We start from the raw sequence: 23,927 nt of genomic DNA, 5'->3' as shown, positions 1-23,927 counted from the left end.
GTGTGCGTACAGGCAGAGGCCTTGCGACGAGCTGATCATTCGCCCAAGGAGTCCTACCGAATATCTAAGGTCTAGTAAACCGAAGTAAATGGAGGTAGGCCTAGGCCCGAATTGGGGCTGTAGCGCCAAAAGGGAAAACGAAAACCTCAGCAGACACGTCTCGATGTTGCTGCAAACCAGTGACAGCTATAGCAACCTATTCATGCCCAAGTATACGGCGATAGGGGAACGAGAATTCCCACCGCGGTGGCCCGGGTTCGATCCCGGGTCTGGTCAAGTGGGATTTGTGGTGGACAAAGTGGCTCTGGGGCAGGTTTTCTCCGAGTACGTCGGTTTCCCTTGCCAATCTTCATTCCACCAATTGCTCCACAATCACCCTCACCTATCATCTGGCGCTGGTACACTAGGCCAGAAGTGGCCGCAGTACAAGGGACTTAGTCCCACCCCACTAGCAATAAAAAAAATACGGGGATGAGAATAAAACGGATTTTAAAAAGGGGGGAAATGGAACTGAAAACCAATAAACAAATCGGAAACAAAGACAGGAAGAAAGAGAACAAACTAGAATTAAGAGAGCGTAGTCTACAGGTTGGAATTTGTACTCAAGATAAATTCATTTTCACATTGAGATTAATTCAATTTTGACAAGAAGGCTGNGGGGGGGGGGAAGCCATCAAGACGAGTCAGAAGCAAATCAGAACCCTTCAAAGCGCACCCCAGGACGAGCTGCTGCTGATGCTGCTTACTGCAATTCCCTAGCGACAGAACAAATATTAAACCACAAACAGAAAGCGCGTTCAGGTCTCAGAAAGAGGAGCCGCGATAGCTCAGTCGGTATAGGGACTGGCTACAAGCTCGACGGCCTAGGGGTCGCAGTCCGAGTCCCGGCACAAGATTTTTCTCTTCTCCACGTCGTCCAGGCCAGTTGTGGGGCCAAACCAGACCCGTATCTGGGGCGTGAAGCTGACCACTCACCTACATCGTAGTGCCGAGGTCAAGAATACGTGGATCTATATACTCGTCCATAGGCCATATCACCCCAGTCTATCTAAGATCAATTTTAATATTATCCGGCCACCTACGTCTAGGTCTTCATAGTGGTCTCTTTCCTTCTGGCTTTCCCACCAATAGCCTACATTCATTCCTCCTCTCCCCCATTCGTGGTACTTGCCCTGTCCATCTCATCCTTCATGACTTGATCATTCTAATTATACTTGGAGAAGAGTACAAATTACGAAGCTCCTCGTTATGCAGTTTTCTCCAACCTCCTGTCACTTCATCCCTCTTCGGTCCAAATATTTTCCTCAACACCGTGTTCTGAAACACCCTCAGTCTATGTTCCTCCCTTAATGTCGGAGACAAAGTTTCACAAGCATACAGAACCACAGGCAAAATCAGTTTTGTGTATTCCAATTTTTATGTTTCTAGACAACAGCCGAGAAGAACAAAGTGCTGCTTACTGAATTGCATAAGCACACTTTCATCTTCTTCCTGAAGAAGGCGACAGGCATAAGAGCCGACTGGAGGATTTCTATAAAGACCGGAGAGGACTCAGAACAAGCCATTACATCGTGAAGTCAGTGAAACGTTTCCAGATTATGCAGATGAAGAAGCTAAACACAGTTTGACTGTACTTTCTCGATAATAAAAAACGCTGCAATCAAAAGGCACCCCGGGGGTTCACTTTGGTACGCAAGACAGAATTTATTAACTTCGCTGAATAAGGCCGATGGTGTACGGAAAAGCAGAGCCCCTTAAGATGTAAATCCTAATACACGAGAAACGCAAAAGAACGTCTAGCCTCAAAGCCCTCTTCCGCTGATATCAAAAGAGAAATACACTCCACTGAAATCTAAAGAAAGTTTCATCAGCCAAGTGAAAAAGTGAAATGCACAAAGTGCGGTTAGCTAGAAACTGAACCTTGGTCTGAGTAACCAGGAAATGCGTTGAAGTTGTGGANAAAAAAAAAAAAAAAAAGGAAAAAAACCGAACTGAACTGTTTTATCGTAACGAACTATTTAAGTGACTCTTACCTTGGATTAGGCTCTCTGAGCCTAGCCCCTCAAAGCCCAGTGGTTACTATACGTACCACACGCTATAACATACTAAAACTCTGCATTCTGCCCACAGAGTGTACTTGTGTGTTCCGTACGGTTCTCACAGTAAACAGCGGCTGTTTCCCTAAACAGCATTAACCGGTTGGGCTTTGTAGCGATGACGTAAAGTTTCCTGTAAGCTCTGCTTGCTACCTGCTTCCTACTCGTTTCATCCTTGGCTTAATTTTCGATCCTGAAGATTGAGGTCACTTTTTCCTCCGAAACGTCGGCTGACTTTCAACGGAATGCACGAGTTACATCCCTGAAGCTCGAACTCTTTATGTTTTACACTTGTATTTACTGCGCTCCCCATTTCCCTCACATTCTCAAGCAGATCGGAACAAATTGAAAAGGTTCAATAACAGGCTCAAACCCTAACTTAATTTCACATCCGTTTCTAGCCCTGATCCTATCGGATGCACGTACAGGCCTGTCATTCGTGCAAATAACTGTACTCTGTGGAGAATGCTTAATAAACATGTCCGTCTTCTATTCTTGGATGCCTACAAGACTTATTTACTAACAAAATACACTTAACCGCATGGAATATTAAGAGGGGTCCACGCCTTAGGACGTGTCTGTTCCTCTTTGTGTCCAGACAATGGACTGTTTCTCCGAACTCCGATGATGAGTCATGTCTTTATCACACGGAATTCAGAAATAAGGAAGACATGGGAGTGACACTGCCCGGAGAATAACGAATCTCCGTTACACAGAGCATACAAACCCACAGACATGTCTAAACAGAAATAACAATTCCATCCAACTGAAAGATCTACACAAATAATCCGGTTGTCCCACAAGGTAGGGAGCCGGGACAGCGCAGCAGGTAATTACTGGCTACGGGCTGGACGACGAGAGGGGTCGGAGTTCGAGTCTCAGTAGGGGCCAGAATTTTCTCTTCTCCACAGCGTCCAGCCGGGCTCTGGGGCCCATCCAGCCTCCTATCCAATGGGTACCGAGCTCTTTTCCCGAGTGTAAAGCGGCCGGGCCGCGAAGCTGATCACTCACCTAAAACCACATCCCAGTTCAAGAATACATGGATGAATACATCCACTTCCCCATGCGCCTTCATGGCACATTGCTTAATTAGTTAAGCATACGGACAACTTTGCCTTTTTTACTTACCATTTTGCTGTATTAGGTAAAGTTATCGGGCTAACGCCCTGGCTGCATCGTTAGTTATTTAACAGCGCTTTATCAACGGAAAAGTTTATTTAACGTCAAACGCAATTAGAAGATCATTATTTACGGCATACACTCCGCCATTTTAGTAAGAAATTATTTTTAGATTAAACAATGACATTAAAAAATACATACAAATACGTTCCTATAGGCATAATGCATTAACTAAAAAGTTGTAGAGAATATATATTACCAGTTGATCAGATTCATGAACACCTGGATCCCATTAGAGATACCTCCAATTTCACGGTAGAAGAGTTACAGTGAAAACTGTGGCAGAAAGTTCCTCCGAAACGCTTACAGAAATTCTGCGATGAACTAATCGCGTACGTTCCATTCATACGACACGGACCGCTCAGAAAATAAAATTTGGGAGGACACAGCAAGGCGATCTCACAAGCCTAAAGAAATTACAGACAGATGGACAGACCCAGATGGATCCACAGGCAGACAGAGTTACGGAAGGATCCACAGGCAGACAGAGTTACTGATGGATCCACAGGCAGACAGAGTTACAGAAGGATACCCAGACAGTGAGGTTATCTTGTACGGTTCCTTTTATTTTCTCAAGATAAGGAAAGTAGGCTAAGGAAGACAGTAATGTACATGACGAGTTCCATCTTCTGGGATACAACACCGTGTAGTCCGCTGCAAGTCACCGGATGTTTCGAGGAACACCGCAGTGGCAAGCTTGCCGACTGCTTTCATGCTGATATCCTGTACGGCTTATTCGACCGTGAAGATGGACGGGATATGTTCCTTCGAAACGTCGGTTCACTTTCAGCGGACTACACGGTGTTACATCCTTCATAACCACCGCTGTGAGAAAGTAAAATTCTACAAGAAGTATCTGTAGTTTTACATTTGTAAAAGACGGATCAAACAAAGATATAAAGAAAAAACATTGAAAAAATCCTGAAGGGATAACACACGTAATTTTGTTCAAGTCGAGACTGGAACAGTTAGAATGTGTAGCTAATGATTTGCGAGAGGCAGGGCGGAGAAGGGAATGGGCATCTGTCATAAACGGGGCCAAGGCTCTCAGAGGCTGGAGCTGACTACATCAGGCAGAAGCTCACACTTATGCAGCGCAATATCCTACCATTTCAGGTGCCCTGAACACAGTGTTCGAACCGAAAACGTAGCAAATGCGAAAACAAAATTAAAATAAATTAACAAAGTTGGAGAACAATGCCAACTTGCTACACTTCTGCACTCTACATGCATCTTACATAAAGGTAAAGTTGTTCCTGTGCTTAATTAAACACGTCATGAAGACGTATGTGGGAGTGGATGTATAGATCCACGTATTCTTGTCCTCGGCACTAGATTGAGGTGAGTGGTCAACTTCACCCCCGGTACCCATTGGGTGGGCCCCAAAGCTGGTCTTGACGATACGGAGAGGAGCAAATTTTTTGCCCCAACCGAGGCTCGAACTCCAACCCCTCGGCAGCCCAGCCCCTGTCCCAGTTCAGCGTGCGCGACGGAACATCCGGAAAGGGCCCCCAGTAAACTGAAACCGATCCCGCCTTATAATGCCCTGACAAACACTGACTGCGGAAAGCAGCGCGTACGCCACAGCTCGCCCCAGCACAGCACGCTGACAGATTTCTCTTCGGATCAGTTACTCGGTGCCCCGAGCTGGGACAGCATAATGTATGTGGCTCCCGTTGCGTAGCAGAGAGCCGGGGATAGTGACTAGGCTACGGGATGGCCGACCGGTAAATAAGGGTTCGATTTCCGATGGAGATAAATATTTTTCTCTTCTTCAGTGTCCAGACCGACTCTCGGGCTCACAAAGCCGCCTATTCGATTGTCACGGGGAGAAAGGGGTCTTCCCTTGGAGGTAAAAAGGCAACGTCGTGAGGTTCACCACTCACCTTCACCCAGTTCCGAGCTAATGAATGCGTGGAGCTATGCTTTTACTCCCCCATACGTCTTCATGGTAAAACATGAAGGAGTATAGAAGAGTGAATGTGTAGATCCACAATTTCTTGACCTCGGCACTGGCTGTGAGTGGTCAGCTTCACGCTCCGGCAGCTTTACCCCCAGCGAAAGAAACCAAGATGACCACTGGATAGGAGGTTGGGTGGGCCCCAGACCCGGTCCGAAGGTTACAGAAGAGAAAAAAAATCTCATGTCCCTTCCGGAAATCGAACCCCGAACCGTCCAGATGGTCGCTATACCGACTGAGTTAGCGTGTCACAAACCAAAATCATTCCGCATACCTAAAATTCTGACCCAAGTTCTTAAATGGACATCCCTGAAGATGAAGTTAAACAAAGTTATGCAGCCCGGCCCCTGTTTTCCGGAACGTATGCAACCGTAGCGGCCGGTATTGAATCTGCAGTTCAAACGACGGCGCAATGTACGCAAATGTACGCAATACAGGGGCTATGGGTCCAAACCTACCGAGTCAATGGTCGAATTGTTCCATGAATGAAAGAAGCCTGCAGACATTGTTGTTACATAGGATATCCGTTCGTTACGCCCCACTACGAACACTGAACGCGAAAGTGGCTTAAAGCTTATGTCTGGGTCACCGAATCATCGTTCTCAAGGTTCGTCCTGTGAAATCATATTGATCTGTTTTCAGCACATATTTAAGTTCCATCAAAATAAATTTATGAGAGAGTCATGAACCCAAAAGTCTTTACCAACGACCTGCATAACAACTGTACGCAACAGGAGAGCGGAAATTAAGATTACATTATATCTGGAAAAGTATCTGATTCATTGTTTCAAACAACTTCGGTTCCCAAAACGTTGCCAGCTGCTCCAACTTGCCCAACCCCTGACTTGCATCTGAATGCTGTACTAGGGAGAATCAGCAAATAGCCCACAAATGGATATAGAGCAGCTGTAATGGACGTAACGGGTTTTCGATCTGTAGCACTAGGTAGCAGCACAGTCCAGCTTCGTGACGATCTAGGCAGCAGACGCACATGTGCATGTTCAGACGCTGGTTTCAGTAGTCAAAATGGCGACCGTGCCTGAGTACTGTGCAACCGAGGAGCAGCGTTCTGCTCCTCGTATTTTGTCGGCAAAATGATTTAATGAAAAAAAGGATATCCATAAAGAAATGTGTTCTGTTTACGGTGGGAAATGTTTCTCGCGTAAAGCGGTTCACAATTAGGTCGATAAATTCTGTTCAAGGACGTTCGGAAGTCACAGATGATGTCCGACCGGGTGCGGAAGTGGCCGAAACTTCTATGCTGCGGGTTTCGACGCACTAGTGAAGCGATGGGACAAGTGTATCAATGTTGGTGGAGGCTATGTCGAGAAATAAAGGTCCCCCCCCCCATGTTCGAATATCACGTGTTTTACGGTTGATACCCGTTTGTGACCTACTTACTGGCTGTCCACAGTACAACCGGATTTGCACTGCGCCCATAGGAAACGACACAGATGTTCCAAATAGGCGATTCCGTTTGAGTTAGGTCACTGTTGCCTGTAACAGCTCCACGGTACATGAAGTGGGACTCCGCCCAACATTGTGTCAGATCGGGTAAGTGCACACAGCGTTACCAATCACGTCTCAATACATTTTAAATAACTCCGTTACGTGTCCTCAGCTGAGGCACTTCAATCTGGTTTCAATACCGGATGAGCGGTTTCACTTCACGGACTGCTTTCTGCTAATTTACATGTCTGGACCACTCGCCAGCTTACTCCACATGCTTCTGACCAAAGCGTATAACACTCGGAATTACTGGACTCCTGCACTCTGTCCAGCGTCCGGTACTGAAACCTACAGAACACTGTTTCGAAACCTGGATCTGTTTGCGTCCTCAGGTGAAGGGGGGAGACACCTACCCTGTTGGGGGTCCCGTAGAAAGAGCTAAAGTCAGGTCCAATGATTAAGGTTAGATCTTTCTAAGCCACCTAATTTGTTGCGTCCCTTAGCATTCGTGATCTCCACGCCTCAGCCCCACGCACCTGTCAAGATAGGAGGCTGGGTGGACCCCGAGACTGGACTGCAAACTATAAAAGAGTAAAATATCTTCCTCTGCCGTGAATCGAACCACGATTCCCTTCGTTAACATTATCACTACACTGACTGAGCTACCCTGTATTTTCTGACGCGCTGCCAAATTCTTGTTACTACAGAGCCGACACGCGTATATGTTTGCTTTAAAAAAAAATGGAACCTCCCGTAACCTTCGCGTGCAGAGGGCGTTTTGTTTCTTTTTCAGAACAGGAACAAGGCCCTGTTCAGACATTCTCCGTCTATTCTTTTGCTTTCCGAGACGCGAGTAACCTCTGGTGACCTACATCACCGCAGGCTGATGAACTAGACGCAGCCACCAAGAGTGTGGGCCCGGAAATACAGTACTCCCTTACCGCATCTTACGGGTCCGTCACTTCCGCCCCTCTTGCGCAAAACGGCGCGTATCAATCCACGGAATGCGTCCAAATGCGTCTGGGAACACTCCGCTTAGAGCATTGCACTAAATACCACTCCTTACTCCGCACTGACGGAATGTGGAAACATACAGACTATTCTAATGAAATAAACATATTCTCCAAACGCATTTCCCTTGCGGTATTCAGAAGCCATTCACCTTTACATTCGTTTACTATACAAACAAATCTAGCTCCGGTAGCTCAGTCGGTATAGTGGCTAAGCGAAGGACTAGCTCAAAGTTAAATGTGTCCTTGTGTTTAATTAGTTAAGCACTATGCCACGAAGATATATGGCGGAGTGGAGGTATAGCTACACCATTCTTGATCTCGGCGCTAGATGCAGTTGTCAGAAAAATCGGGTTTCAATTCGGGACTGAGACAATGGATTTCTCTCTTCTCCGGAGCGCCCAAACCGACTGGGTACCATTCAACCTAACATCCGCTAGGCACCGGACACTCTTCTCTAGGGGGGATAAAGCGGCAGGGACGTGAAACTGACCACTCACCTTCATCTAGTGCCGAGGTCAAGAATGGTGAAGCTATACCTATAGTCGTCAGGATACAAGAATACTTTCAAAAATACTTTTCATTTTTGTACTAATACGAGGGAGAGTCAGTAAACAGGTCACAAATGGAAGTAAAACAGCTGTATTGGGTGAAAATGTGTTTTCTATGTGTATCACTAGGTAGCAGCACAGTCCACCTTCATGGCAGACTAGGTAGCAGACGCACATGCGCATGTTCAGAGGCTGGTTTCAGTAGTCAAAATGGCGACCGTGTTTGAGGAGTATATTACCGAAGAGCAGCCTTCTGTTGTTAGTTTTTTTGTGGGGAAAAGACTGCTTGCAAAGGATAATCATAAATAAATGGCTCCTGTTTACGGTAGGAAGTGTTTGCCTTGTAAGGCGGTTCACATCCGTGTCAAGAAACGTGGCAAAGGTTTTGCTGATTACGAAGAAGTTGAAACGGAGGTGCGGAAGTGGCTGAGACTTCTGTGCTGCGGGTTTCGGCGCACTGCTAAAGCGATGGAACAAATGTATCAGTGTAGGTGGAGGTTATGTCTAGAGATAAATGCTTCTTTTCCAGGTTCGAATATCACATGTTCTGCGTCTTATATCAATTTGTGACCTATTTACTGACAACTTGATATAGTTCCTTCATTTCTTAACATTTATTTCCGAAAATGGAGGAATGATGTCAAGATACCTGATATCCCCCTTGCTCCCCCCCAACCAATATCATATCCGTTCCGTAATATCGGATTCTCACAATTATGTCTGTTTATATAAACAGAAACAATGCCTATACAAACTCCACATTACATCTTCTTCACAACGTAAATAAGTTACACAGAAATACACAAACATGCAATATGTTAATTTATTTTACAAATTAAATTATGCGCAAAAATAGCTATATTGAGGGGGCAAGCGGTAGCGTAGTTGGTTGAGGCACTACGCTACAAACCGGAAGGTCGCGGGTTCTATTTGCAATAAGGTCACTGCATTCTTTTCAATCGATCTAATCCTTCCAGCCGCACTATAGCCCTAGGGTCGACTCAACCTTTAACAGTAATGAGTACCAGGAATCTTTCTGGGGGTAAAGGGCGGCCGGCGCGTAAGGCTGACAACTTCATCTCCATATGTGAGTCGACTGTCTAGAAAATATGGGAACCTTGACGTCTCACAGCCCTATGGGCCTCCACGGCCTCTTACAGGGATAGCTTTCCCTTAACAGCTGATATTAATAACTGAAAGCGTACTGTCATTTCAGACCGTACTCATAAGAAAGTTCCACAACATTCGCCCCTTACGTATCTGAATTAGCCTCACATCAAATGCTGTCTTAAGAGACCTGTACGAGGGACGCTCTTCCCCGCTCTAATGGCATGCAGTCTTCTACTGGCTAAAAGCATTTTCCGGTATCGGTACAAAGTAAGATGGATCTGTCAAAAACACGAGGAACCTCGAATTCCTCTTCAGACTCAATTTCGACGCATCCTTCCGGAAATGTCTGAAGAGGTCGCTGAAAGAAGAGAAATCTGGAGGAGAAATACCAGCGTCGTTGGGGCGGGACGCCATTCGGAAATGAGAAACGGTTTCATAAACCAGAAAGCAGACGAGGAACCTGTGAAAATATTGTCACGGTTTAGGTGTGGCTATAGACGGGGCTTTGGATAATTGGATTTATTGACCCCCCCACACACACACACACACACACACACACTACAAATCACTACACGCTAAGTCTTCTCAGTCTGCTTTCACTAGTCGTTTCCTAGTAACGAATATTAACAATAAACATTTTTAAAATTCTGTGGTCACGCCGCTGCCCGCTGGTTAACATTCCACATCTGAACTCGTCGCTTCAAACTGTCCTGCTCATAGCATCTCGGCACGGACCACACAGAAAACACCCCCTTTCAACTGTTGTAGTACAAGTGTTCCAACTGCCTAGCAACGGGTTTATACGCCACAATACCATTCAGCGCGCGAGACTGCAAGTCTTAACGGCGGTAACAATTTATGATGTAAGAAATCGTGTATTCCTTTCTTGGGTTGGGATGAGCGGTTTATGACGGTCAGTAACCAGACCAGTCCAATGGTAGGAGGCAGATTAATGATGAATGTCTCGAGCTCAGTGGGTATAGCGACGGGTTCGATTCCCAGTAGGGTCCAAGATTTTTCTCTTTTTCACAGCATCCAAACTGGCTCTGGGGCCCATCCGGCCTCCTATCCAATGCCTCCCGGGGGTAACGCGGCCGGGGCGTGAAGCTGACCGCTCACCTCCATCTCGTGGCGAGGTCAAGAATGCAACTGCACCATATGTCTTCATAGCATAGTGCTTAATTAATTAATCAAAGGGAGAACTTTCATCTTTTTATCTTTTAACGCAACTGAAAAAGTTATCTATGGATGTTACTTTTATTTTTGACTCCTAATAAACCTGTGCACATTACAGATATAAGGGTGATGACTGCTTCGTAAGAACATGACTTAGTTAAGCTGTGCGTACGCTGGAGTTTTTTGCAGAAAGGCGGAGATACGGTTATGAATATCACGTACGCACAGAACTGTTAACAAAATGCATAAAACGATCGCATAATGGGAATATCCACGGTGGGATGTCCGCGTGCGAGTTGGAATATCTTCCATCTCTTAAATGACTTGGCGCATTTCCATTAAATTTGGTAGCGCGTAATTCCTTTAAAAGTCGTCTCCCGAACTTAATTAATTTTGGTTCCTATCAGTCAACACAATCGCCCGTTTACAAGATGACGCTCAAATAGAACTTTATCTGTCAAGAATTACCCATCATCCAAAGATGACAAATATCAAAGGCGAACAGTTCTGTCTTCTGGGACATAATTCCGTGCAGTCCACTGAAAGTCAACTGACGTTTCGGAGGAACATGTCGCCTTCATCTTCAGAGTCGAATAATAAGCTAAGCATGAAAACAGCATGAAAACAGGTGATAGCAGAGCCCTCCAGAAGATGGAGGCAACATGTTACTCCGAAACGTCCGTTCAATTTCAACGGACTACACGGTGTTACATCCCATACTCACCGCCGTGAGAACCTCAGAGCCTACAACTATAAAAGCTGTTACTTTAGAACCGGCAATGGAAGCGTATAAGGGGCGTGGAAGTCAAGCACTACGTATTCCAGGCCTTGGGAAGTGATGCAGGTGAACTAGAGTATAATTCTGAATGATGAATTCGTAGGGATTTGGAAGGAAATCATTTTAAGGCTATATATGAAGGATGCACTGTACAACCATCACGCAATCTTTTCCTGTACGATAATACTGTTCCAAAACAGGTAGGAGCTCAGGTCTTCACACCGGAGGTTATGACGAATTCTGTAGCAGTGTAGCCCGTTGAAAAGTCAACCGACCTTTCGGAGGAACATGTCACATCCATCTTGAGGGTAGAAGAATATGCCAAGGAAGAATCAGCGTGAAAGAAGGTGGCAAGTAAACTGCTTGTTCCTCCGAAACGTCGGCTGACGGCGTTATATCCCAGAACACAGAACTGTTCAATCAGAATATGGATATTAAGCACAAGCTATGCGGAAGCCACTAAAAGCAATTAGGAGTGTAAAATTTGGTACAAGCTCAGCTTCCTGAGACTTTCAAGGCGCTGTACGTATGGGTGGACGCCTTTGTGTCATATGAAACTACCCGCAAAACCCCTAGCTATACACAAAGCATTGTGGCTCAAATATGCTTCATCTGCTCAGTGCCTGAGCATAAATGGTCCATTCCATTTCATGAATCATCAGTTCCGAGCGATGCTGTGGGGTGGAACAGGGATCAATACGGCCTGTCTGCCCACCTCCCCCCCTCTCTGTGTCCCACAGGTATTACGGAGACGCGCAGACCAACAGGATGTACTCAAACGGCCCTCTCTTGCTCACACATCAATTGGGAGCTTGGCGCTGTCAGACTTCAAAGACGCGAACGCGATGAATCTGCATAACCGACGGCTGTTCTGGTGCGAGGTAATAACAAGCAGACAGCCCGCCTGAATATGTCGCTTAGCAAACAGTTTCCTGCAGGACTGTGAGGTTCTCACAGAGTTCTCTCTTCCGGGGTATAAACGCCAGTGAACAAGCCTTTTCACATACTCTTCTGCCCTGAAGGTGCTTAACGCGAGACTAAAATATGGTCACGAGTCCCGCGGGACTCAAAACCAAGAAGCACTGTGTTGGCGAGGGCCAGCAGCAATTTACCCGACCACGAAATAGTCGATATCGCATCCGAGATTCGACTCAGGCGCCACAAGCCAATGGCCACGCCGCTCACTGACTAATCCTGTGCAACTTGTCACGACCGGCGCTGAGGTCCTGTCCCGTACGTGCCCCCTACCCCTGCCTGTATCACTTTATTGGCGCTGAGTCATCTCTGGGATGTTGCGGTCGTGTAAGAGCGGCGCTAGGGCCACCGCCGGCCCGTGTATCCCCACTGCACACACACGCTACGTATACATACTGAACTGTACTGAAGGGTGGACAGGCCGGAGTTCGAGACCCGGTAGGAGCGACATTCTTCTCCTCTCCACGTCGTCCAGACCGGCCCTGGGGCCCATACAGCCTCCTGTCCCAGCGAATGGATACCAAGGACTCTTTCCCAGGGAGCAAAGCGGCCGGATCGTGGAGCTGACCACTCACCTCTAACTTGTGCCGAGGTCAGAAATACGTGGATCTATACATCCACTCACCCATACGTCTTCATGGCGTGGTGCTTAGTTAAACACAGAAACAACTTTACTTTTACTTACAGAGAGTACATGGGTGTGGGCTGCACTGAAGTGGCCCAGGAAGGGCTCTTGTGGACAAGGCAAGACAGGCAAGAAACTTCTTCATTACCTGTGCAACTATAAGCTTTTCAAGAAGGACTCTCCACAAGTTAAATACTTAACTTCTAACACATCGGATTCCATAATACAGCCTTAGCTTGACAAGAATGACTGTCTGTTGGTCAAGTACGCAGTTTCGAACAGAACCCATCGGGCTCCATAAGGGGTGATGAATTGAGGGGCCTCTGCGTCCGCAAAGTGGGGTTCCTCTCACTTTTCTTAGACACTTTAATTTTTTTATCTCTTCTGGAACAATCAAGTACAATACACACAAAAAAAATCAATGCTCCCAGGCGGTTAGTGGCCGGCTTCCTACAGCGCTGGCCCGGGTTTGATCCGAGGTCAGGCCATGTGGGTTTGGTGGTGGACAAAGCGGCAATGGGGTGGGTTTTCTCCGAGTACTTCTGTTTCCCCTGGCAATTCTCATTCCACCGACCGCTGCGCGTCTTCCTATCACCCGATGCTATACAGCAATGCTTGCATGTTTATCATAGTTCAGCCAACTGTTTTGGTCATTAATTTATCTGGACCGCCTATCAGAGTAGCAGCGCGGTCTTAAGGTGTGAAATGTCTTCGCCCGCTCCAACACTGGAATCGTGGGTTCAAATCACACTCGAGGCATGGACGTCTCTCCGCGTTTCTCCTGTGTAGGTAGCGGCCTTGCGATAGGGCTGATCCCCGTCCAAGGGATCCTACCGAGTGCCTCTAAGATCCATACTACCAGATAAGCCCTTTAAATGCTTAGTCAGAGACAAAATTACTTTAAAGACTGGTGGTTTCATTTCGTACTGACGACAAGCCCATTGAGACTCACGACCAGTAATTTTATTTTTCTACTGAACATTTGCAGTTATAGTCCTTATGTAACACCCTCTCTAACAAAAGAATGGATCTGTCGTTTACAATTGGTGCTGGTCCCCGACAGCGCAGTCATTTTCGGGTCACAGTCCCGCGGACCACATTTTACTGCCTCCGATTCGAGACTCCCCAAACCTGGAGGGACAGGACCCCGTTTTTATATCCACCAGGAACAGGATGCCTCAGTTATACCCCAGGCACAAGGTTCCTTTAAAGACTGAGTTCAAGTCTTACATTACGACCGAGGGTAATTCGGCCAGTCTGTCTTGGAATAAACCCCCCATCTGGGGCTTACGGCCAGACTTTTATTAGTCACAGAGTTGCGGGTTTGTTGATGTGGAGCACTCTGACGAGAGGACGGGTATGTCGTGTACAACTGCTGCTGGTCCTCGCCAGCGTAAAGACTGAATTTCTTTAAAATAAGATATAAGAATCCAATCCGTACCTCACAGTGAACACATTACGTCACTGCTACAAAGCTCAACCGGTTAATGCTGTTTGGGGAAACAGCCGCTGTTTACTGGCGAAACACACAGGTGCACTCTGTGGGCAGAATGCAGAGTTTTAGTGTATTAAAGCGGGTGGTACATATAGTGACCAATGGGCTTGAAAGAGTTAATTCTAATGGGAACAGTGCAGAGGGTGTAATACGAAAAACAGATAGATGTACGTGTATTTGTAGCGTGAGCTTTCTGACAGTTTAGATCACTTTTCCGCTAATAAAACGCATTGTGTTAGCGTAACCACGTGATTGTATTGCTCATACTTCGAGTGGGGAGACATCTACCGGCAATAACACAGAATGAAGGGGAGGTAGTGTAGAGGAGAGGATTGCTGACCTATGCGAAAACCCGGTACTGCAAGAGAGGAGGGAGGCAGAGGTCAAACGCGACGTTATATGAAAAAGCTGTATTCTTCTCTGGTTCCCTTCCTTTCTACACCAGTCCAAACGGTGAGTCACTCATTCTAATGTATGAGCCACGTTTCGCGGCCAAGCTCCGGCAGTTTCAAGACTGAATATGTTTGGAGGGGGGGGATTCCCAAATGTTTCAACGAATTGCTGTGGACAAAAAAAAATGAATTACTCTAGGTACCCGGTATAGCGACTGGTTACGGGCTGGGTGACCGAGGGGTCGGAGTTGGAATCCCGGTGGGGTCAAAAGTTTTCTCCTTGTCATCCAGACGAGCTCTGGGGTAACGCGGCCGGGACGTGAAGCTGACCACTCGCCTCCAAATAGTGCCTAGGTCAAAAATACGTGGATCTATTAATTCACTCCTCCATGCGTCTTCACGACGTAATGCTTAATTAGTTAAGCACGAGGACAAATTCACCCCCGTTTTATAGGCGCACGCGGTAGTGTAGTTAGTTGAGGCACACTGCTACAAGCCTAACGGTCGCGGGTTATATTCCCGATGACGACACTGGATTTTTCGATTGGCCTAATCCTTCCAGCCGCACTATGGTCCTAGGGTCGACTCAGTCTCTTAACAGAAATAAGTACCAGGAATCTTCCTTGGGGGTAAATGGCGGCTGGCGAGTAAGGCTGACAACTTCACTGCCATCTGTGAGCCCACTGCCTACAAAATGTGAGAGCCTCGACATCTCACAACCCTGTGGGCCTCCACGGCCTGTTATAGGGATAGCTTCACCTTTTTTACTTGCTTCGACTGAATATGAAGGCAGCACGCTCCTTCCTAACATCGGTAAGCTACCAGACTACACGGCATCACATCTCAGCAGACAGCTCTCTTCATATCCTGCCGAGCTCAGAGCAGATGTCTGTCTGACCGAGGAAAAGTACGTGAGACAGATACGATCCAGTTTATGTGCGTATGTTTGTGTTTATGAGCCCCTGCTAAGAATACATCAAGTGCTGGGCTGACATTTGGAGAATTAATCTGCATGTCAGCAGATCATTTTTCTAAGTAAAATGCATATTCTGTTCTGTCCGCATGTTTAACGAGTTATAGTGACACATTTCCGTATGACGTCACCTTCATAATAGGACGCACGCAGAGAGTGAATATGATGACGTAACGGGACCCTATAAATAATATACACCCTACACCTACAAGGGGTTTCCAAATAAAGAAGCTTATTCATAGAACAAACTTTTCAAACGGTTGTCTCACACGACGATCCGACAACTTTTTCATGTAAGGTCACAGTCTTCCAGGATGGGACGCCGTGTATTTGACGTTATTTAACGAGACTATATATATAGAGGATCGAAAGATGACAGATGAATGATAAACTGGAAAGAATTTGGAAGGAAAATGCCATGGAGTAACCGAGGTACGAGTCGGGCCTGGAGGGTCTAGGAAAACCAGGAAAAACCTCAGTCACAACGGCTGATCTCCCGATGGAGATTCGAAACGAGAACCTCCGAATACAAATCCTGAGCCTTACCGGTACACCAAACCGAGAGAATACGTAGATCACACCACGACAGCTTCCTTTCCAATCCTCTTCAATTCATTAATCATCCGACCATTCGACGCTTAGGCAGTGAGGGAAGTGTTATTTAATGCGCATCTGCTCTGCGCACCAGGATACGTCACTCCTCGTGTAGGCAACCTTACGGAAGAAAATGCTTTAATTTCCCGCCGGCCTAAGAATACAGGAAATATGTTGAACATTGAATCTAGTGAACTTCTAACGGCCGATCACGGTGGCCACGCGGTCTAAGGCATGAACCATCTTCACTCGCTCCAACGCTGGTATCGTGGGTTCGAATCCCACTCAAGGCATGGATGCCTGTGTGTGCGTTTATTCTGTGTTTGTGTTGTGCTGTGTGTAGGTAGCGGCCTTGCGACAGGCCGATCCCCCGTCCAAGAAGTCCTACCCTCTGTGTAAAAAAGATTACGGAACTGAAGAGGCCAGGGCCCAACAAAGGGCTGTAGAGCCACTAATGAATGACTGAATGAACGAAAACTTCTAACGATGACGTAAAGGTGTCACTAACTGACGATGACGCGGCAGTGTTCGGGTAGCAGGCGGAGTATAGTAACATGTATATAGGCCGCGCCATAGCTCAAGCGGTTAGTCGCTGGCATCCCACCGTGGCAGCCCGGGTTCGATCCCGGGTCTGGTCAAGTTAGATTTGTGGTGGACAAAGTGGCGCTGGGGCGGGTCTTCTCCGAGCACCTCGGTTTCCCCTGCCAATCTTCATTCCACCAAATTCTGCATCATCATAATCAACCGGGGCAAGCTACAATAGGCCAATCAGTGGCCGCCGTGACGACTGGACCCAATTGGACTCCATCCACCCTAAGCGAATTAAAAAAAAAACGTACATCGGTCTGAAGGTCCGGAGTGTGCGGTCGAGATACAATACAAAATAAATCACGAATTTTTTTGCCGTGTTCACTTTCTCTTACGTCACTTGGTCGCACTGCGTTGGTCGCTTTCTTTCAACGTCCGCGATTACTTTCCAAATGAAAGCGTCGAATATCAGACGAGAGGACCGGATCGCTGTAACCGGCCAAGTTCCAGGTCGGCCACGCCACTTTCTCTTTTGCGCAGACGCAGTACAATATCAAGAAAAAAACAGCAAAACCTCATCTACAAGGAAGGGCGCGAATTAATGTGTTTAGACGCGCTCCTTGTATACAGGCTTCATGTCGTTCCACTTATCGTCACGTACAAACCAGGGCTGTCCAATTTCAGACCACTGAGGGGCCCCGCGGCATCTAACGTACCTAACCGTCGGCGCACTGGGCAACCCTGAGATAAACCACTCGACAAAAGGATTTCGCCGTTGTCTGGTCAGCCAAAACATCTGTCACTATCACTCTCCTACTTCACAAAGATTACTATCTTCGGGACATAATGCACTGTAACCAGGGGTTTCCGACGTGTCGGAAGAATATTCTGCCACCACCTTCAGGGTAGAAAAGTTGGCCGAAGGTGAAAAAGGCGGAAGGAGCGGTGCTCTTACCGAACACGTAGCATGTAGAATGCATGAAGTGCTGGCCCTTTAAAGGGCCGTTTCCCATAATCTGAGAAATTATGGCTGACAATGACCCGAAACAGCAGGTTGAGGGAGAATATGCAACCAGTAGCGCCAAGGCTTACTCTTCTACCCTGAAGAAGGAGGAAGCACCTTCCTCTAAAAGCCCGTAACGATATACCAGACTACACGACGTCACACCCTAGAAGACAGTAATGCTGAGAGTCGCCGCTGTGATAACCTAACTCAATGCGTTAGCAAATACAGTGTTACAGCAAGCGTTTCGCGGATAAAGCTGGCACAGTTCGAGTCCTGGGCAGGTCTCCGCCTATGTTTCTGGGCACAGTTACACCAGTATGGTACTTAGAGTGTAAAGTTGTCCCTGTGCTTAACTAATTATGCACTACGCCATGAAGGCGTATGGGGGAGTGAATGCAGAGATCCACATTTTCTTGACTTCGGCACTAGTTGGAGGTGAGTGGTCAGCTTCACGCCCCTGCTGCTTTACCCCCGGTACTCATTGGATAGGAGGCTGGGTGGACCTCAGAGCTGGTCTGAACTAGGTGGAGAAGAGAAAATTCTTGACCCTACAAGGACTCGAACTCCCGACTCTTCGGTCGTCCAGCCCGTAGCCAATCACTACACAGCTTTACCTTTTTTACTTCACAGGCAATTTATAAACTGAAAAACGTCAAACACAAGAAAGAAATTCGGAGATCAGTCAATTGTAAATTGTAATATATCAAAGACCCACAAAATACTCGAGAGGTACGGGAGAAAAAAAAAACGACGGAGAAATCTTCAAATNATAAACTGAAAAACGTCAAACACAAGAAAGAAATTCGGAGATCAGTTAATTGTAAATTGTAATATATCAAAGACTCACAAAATACTCGAGAGGTACGGGAGAAAAAAAAAAGACGGAGAAATCTTCAAAGTGGACGCTCAAAGAGACAGAAGGATCCTTCAACTGCAGACGTTACGACTGAAACGAGAATTCTTTGAATCCTGGAGTTCGTTACCATAGCAACCTGAGAATAGACCTTACGAATAAGTGATGAAATTGAATACATAAAGGGCGAGAATAATGAATAATGCAACAGACCTGTAGAGCTTCTGAGATGTTTACAGAAACGGGGATGATACTCAGCACGACCCATGTTCAGAGTTCGATTAAAACTGAAGTCCAAACGCCCTACAACCGCGGGTACGGGAGAGCGGTCTGAATGCCCCACCGGGGTACGGACACCGGCAATGTATAGTCTCTCTGTACTGATGACGTAACGGGGTACATCACTGACAATGACGCAGATACTGGTCTTGAGTCTCAAGGGTGTTGTCGCCAAGACGAACTGATTGGCGCTAAATCGCCAGTCGTAAAGTGACTCTAACAGGACGCAGTCGCCATTAAATTCCAACGGTGAACAATAATTCCACATTTGTAAGTTACAAGCAAGAACGCAGTATGCAGTTAAGAAGTGTGACATTTTAGTTTCACATCGCGTCTCACGGTTGCCACATCACAAAACGCAAAACAAGAGTTGAGGTTGTAATCTGAGGCAGCAGATATAATGAAACCATCGCTGAAAATAAGGTAAACATGTTAACAATACGTAATCGTATCACTTTCGTTATTAATTGTTGCGTTTCCTTCGTAAACAAAGTTTCCTTTTGATGAAGACACCATGGTTTTCGCTCCAAAAGTTATACCCAACAGAATACAAGCTACACCTTACGCTAGATAAAATGGAACAAAACACAACAAAAGCAAAATAAGAAGACAATTCTTCATAAACTGTTTACTTATTTCAGAATTAGGATTTACATGAATCTACTAAAATAAAAATATTTTTTTAAAATACTACTTTTAACTTTTAGGTATCCTTGATATTTGATTCGACGACAATCATATGGACTACAAGCCCAGAAACACTGTGACGTCTTGTAACTCGCATACTTTTGTTGCAAAATTAAACTGAGAGGATCATACGGGACCGAGAAAATAACAAACGGTCATAACGACCACTCTGCTCCAAGAAATGCTCATTCCTATGATATAAGTGACATTTCCACTTCACTTGCGAACAACATCGCAATGAGTTTTGTAAAATTTTAATTTAAATAACTGGTTGCTTGTTTCTCAGACATGACCATTACGGAGCAGATATTTCCATTCGTATATTGGGGGAAAAATAATCTCTTACTGCACCATGAGGTACAAAGGTGCCCCTCAGTGATTTAAACTTGGGATATATCGTTTCTTTCGTTAGTGAAGATTCAGAAAGCTGGCTAACATTTCTACAACTTGTGCGCGGGAACTGAATTTAACGATAAAATGTAAAAAAAAAAAATCTTAAAAGAATTCAAATTGATTTATTCCTATCACTCAAGAGCTGCAACATAGCATCTGCGTTTCCCACCACAGTGACTGTGACGGATACCGTCGTCTGGTGTGTGACGCCGTGCAGTTTGGCACAACGTTACCAACGTTTCGGAGTACCTACTCATACTTCCTGCATCCTCTACTCTGACAGAAATCTTCAAAATTTAGTTTGGCCTCCACTCACTTTCAAGTATGCAGTCAACCTCCCTCCATTAATACCATTTTTTGTATTGCTAGTGGGGTGGGACTGAGTCCCTTGTACTGTTGCCACTTCTGGCCTATTGTACCAGCCCCAGATGATAGGTGAGGGTGATTGTGGAGCAATTGGTGGAATGAAGATTGGCAGGGGAAACCTGCCCCAGCGCCACTTTGTCCACCACAAATCCCACTTGACCAGACCCGGGATCGAACCCGGGCCGCCGCTGTGGGAAGCCAGCGACTAACCGCTTGAGCTATGGCGCGGCCCATTAATACCACTTACAAACTCCCCAGAGGCCGAAACTAACTAAAGTAACTTCATGGAGGTGAGCCCTTCTTGAGAAGCCGCCAGTTGTGCAGCTACTCGAGAACTTCACAACATTTTATGGAACCCGAAGGTTCATTACCGTGTTCACAAGAGCCTTCCACTGGTCCCTATCCTGAACCAGATCGATCCAGTCCATATCCCCCCATCCTACCTCTACCACCTTGGGGTCACATCCAAAAATTATGCCCCGGGGCGGAAATATGAAAGAAACTGTAAACATGTCTTCTTAGTCAATTTCTAGCAAGTGGCTACACACACGCATTGTTTGCTGAGAAATTTCACACTGACTGATGATATCTTTGAATATTTACCCTCAGAGTACAAATAGCACTTATCAGTCCGTGATACGTGATAAACTTTAAGAGGTTTCCACTTCTTGATAAAGACGTTTTTGCCGTAAATTCTTTTAGAGGAGATTATACAATGTTCATGCGAACTGCCTCTGACCCAAGCCCAATCACCAGTTATGTCTACCGCAACGTTACGTGCTTCCCTGTCGCCTGATTACCAAGTCTGAACTAATGAACATGCAGTTTTTTATTTGAAAAAAGTGATGTATATACAAGAATGGCCCAGGCATTGGCCATCCGGCCCTCTGTAGCACATTCAAACATCTTACTCCCTCATTCCGGTCACCCCAAGATTTTTGAACATCTCTCTTAATGAACATGCGGTTTCGCCATACGTTCTAGCTGCCATCTACACGACGGAACTGAATTACAATCCGTCACTTAACTATCTGTAGTCAGCGCACCCCTGCCTTCAAAACATAATTTTCTAGCTAATGGATCTGACAGACTGGTCATTCGTGTTACATAATATCCTTCGGGTGGTACAAAGCTATAAAAATATCCTCAAGGTGGTACAAAGCTATGAAAATCTTTCAGGTGGGGCAGACCTATCAAAATATCCTTCGGGTGGTGCAAAATTATCAAAATACCCTTCAGGTTTGGCATGCCTATCAAAATATCCTAGAGGTGGTACAAAGGTATCAAAATATCCTCCAGGTGGTGGAAAGCTACCAAAATATCCCCCAAGTGGTGCAGAGATATCAAATATCATTCGGTTTGGGGAGGCATGTCAAAATATTCTCCAGATGGAGCAAAGTTATCGAAATATCTTTCATATGTGGCGGGCCTATCAGAGTATCCTTCAGGAGATGAAAGGCTATCGAAATATCAGTCCCTGTATGATCCCCTCAGTTCAGAAGTGTCACCGTTCACAGTGCTTAGACACTAAAGCAAATGTTATATTATCACGTGAGAATGGTATTACGAATTCTGAAACGGATATTGCTTTACGGTTAACCGAAATCTTGCCCAGTAGAAATTGGAAACTTGGAACTGTGAGGCCCAGAGTTCGACATGTGACGCCATGTCACGCTCACGAGATTTATAGTGGTGATAATAAGAGATACATATCAATACAGCCCGAGTTTTCATGATTTAAGATAGAAAGTTCCTAACAGTAGCATACGCAAAGTTGAATACTGTGGTTCGGTCTATTCACTGAATCAAAACAAACCGAACATTCTATACTACAATTTTTACATTTCTCATCCTGTTCCAGTGCGACAGAGCCAAATAAATAAAACGACATCCGTTTCTCAGTTCCTTCTTTTTTTTCACACTGTCAAGTAATTACACTGTTAAACTGCACCTCAAGCTACGTGGTCACTGGTGTCTGCCCAGTAGGAGACATGACTGCTTGGTTACGCTACTGACATACAATTCACAAACGATTAAAATACATTTACAGCTCAAATATGTGACGACGTGTAGTCAGGTGGTTCACCGACGTTTCGGAGAAACGTACAGCCACCATCTCCGGATTCAACGGTAAACTAAGCAAGCAACCGGAGAGAAGTAGGCTGAAACTCATATTTCGATCCTGAACATGGAGGCATTATGTTCATTCGAAACACTTGTACCGGACTGCACGACGTCACACCTCAGAACATAACAGTACTATTCTCCAAACTCACTGCTGTGGGAACCGGAAATCACGCAAATTAACTGGTTACTTCCACTTAAAATAACGTCAATAAGGTTTAATAAACATTTATCAATTTTCTACTGTCAATCACTTTAATTAATGAAGTGACCTATCACATCCCGTATCTACAGTAAGTGACGTTTACGTAATAACGGCCAAGTACTGGTTGGATCCAATAAACTAAGGGCAAGGCTAGTAAGCATACATATTACTTGCTCCATTCATGCACTGGAAAAATGAATGAGCATGCTTCAGCATGGCACTAGCGGTAACTGCTAGCAATACGCAAATAATACATATGATAAGCATCTCGTTATCTTCACGTTTTTAATCCGTAATAAAATAATTACAAAACAAACGACATGTTTAATTCTTTCTGATAAAGAGGCGACACTTGCCCAATTTAACCTCCACTGATTTGTGGCAGTGTGAACAGTGACACTACGTTTTATTAACAGAACACTTTCAAAACTTTATTTCAGCAGTAATGGAAAATATTTTGTACCTTGCAAACGTGCCTGATGACCTTCACAGCATTCCACTAATAGCAATCAGACCGGTCGCCATGTTCTTGTGTTTAGGTCAGAAACAAAACATTCGCAAAAAATAATCAATCAGAAACTAGTAGCCCTTCTCAGCACAAATCACCACCGATTCAAAAAATTAAGCACTGACACATGATAGTAATAATAACACACGAACACTAACACATTTAACACAACTTCTTCACATCAGCTGTCACTTTCATGGAATGCCAGACAATATAAACACAACTTATATTTTGACTACATTTCAATTCTCGAAGTAGTTTCGCGGCATTACTGACAAGATGGTGTCTGTGACTCGGAGCTTCGTCCATGTGACAAGCGATACAGTTGGTTGTTAGATTAACAGATGCCGGTGACGCGGTTTTCGAGAATGCTTACAACCCTGTAACCTTTTCCTTCGTAAAGGCGGAGGAATTAGGGCGAATGTTATTGATTTTGTGCGATAAAGTACGGTTCGAGACGAGAGTTGGAACTCAGAACACTAGCACCACGAATATCCAACTACCACACGACTCGCTCTCGGAGCAACTGCACGCTCCACTTTGCAGACTGCCTTGACTCAGTGCTGCCAACATCTGACGCATGAATTCCACCAACATGACGCAAGTTGATAGGTA

At 45.6% G+C, this 23,927-nt stretch overlaps 1 protein-coding gene across 3 annotated transcripts in view; it reads right to left on the bottom strand.

Moving 5' to 3' along the window:
* The window catches only part of LOC111866120 (ras-GEF domain-containing family member 1B), a 576,878-nt gene that overhangs the window by 434,067 nt on the left and 118,884 nt on the right, over nt 1-23,927 (bottom strand). The window contains exon 1 of one of the 3 annotated variants that reach the window (XM_023854749.1): nt 23,268-23,827. The exons of the other annotated variants lie outside the window; for them this stretch is intronic. The gene's annotated coding sequence lies outside the window, so the exon portion shown is untranslated. Of the gene's footprint in view, nt 1-23,267; nt 23,828-23,927 lie in introns of those variants that run through there. 3 annotated transcript variants of the gene reach the window in all.

The sequence above is a fragment of the Cryptotermes secundus genome, unplaced genomic scaffold (assembly GCF_002891405.2).
Source record: "Cryptotermes secundus unplaced genomic scaffold, Csec_1.0 scaffold318, whole genome shotgun sequence".
Classification (NCBI taxonomy): Eukaryota; Metazoa; Arthropoda; class Insecta; order Blattodea; family Kalotermitidae; genus Cryptotermes; species Cryptotermes secundus.
This window is presented reverse-complemented; position numbering and strand designations above follow the sequence as displayed.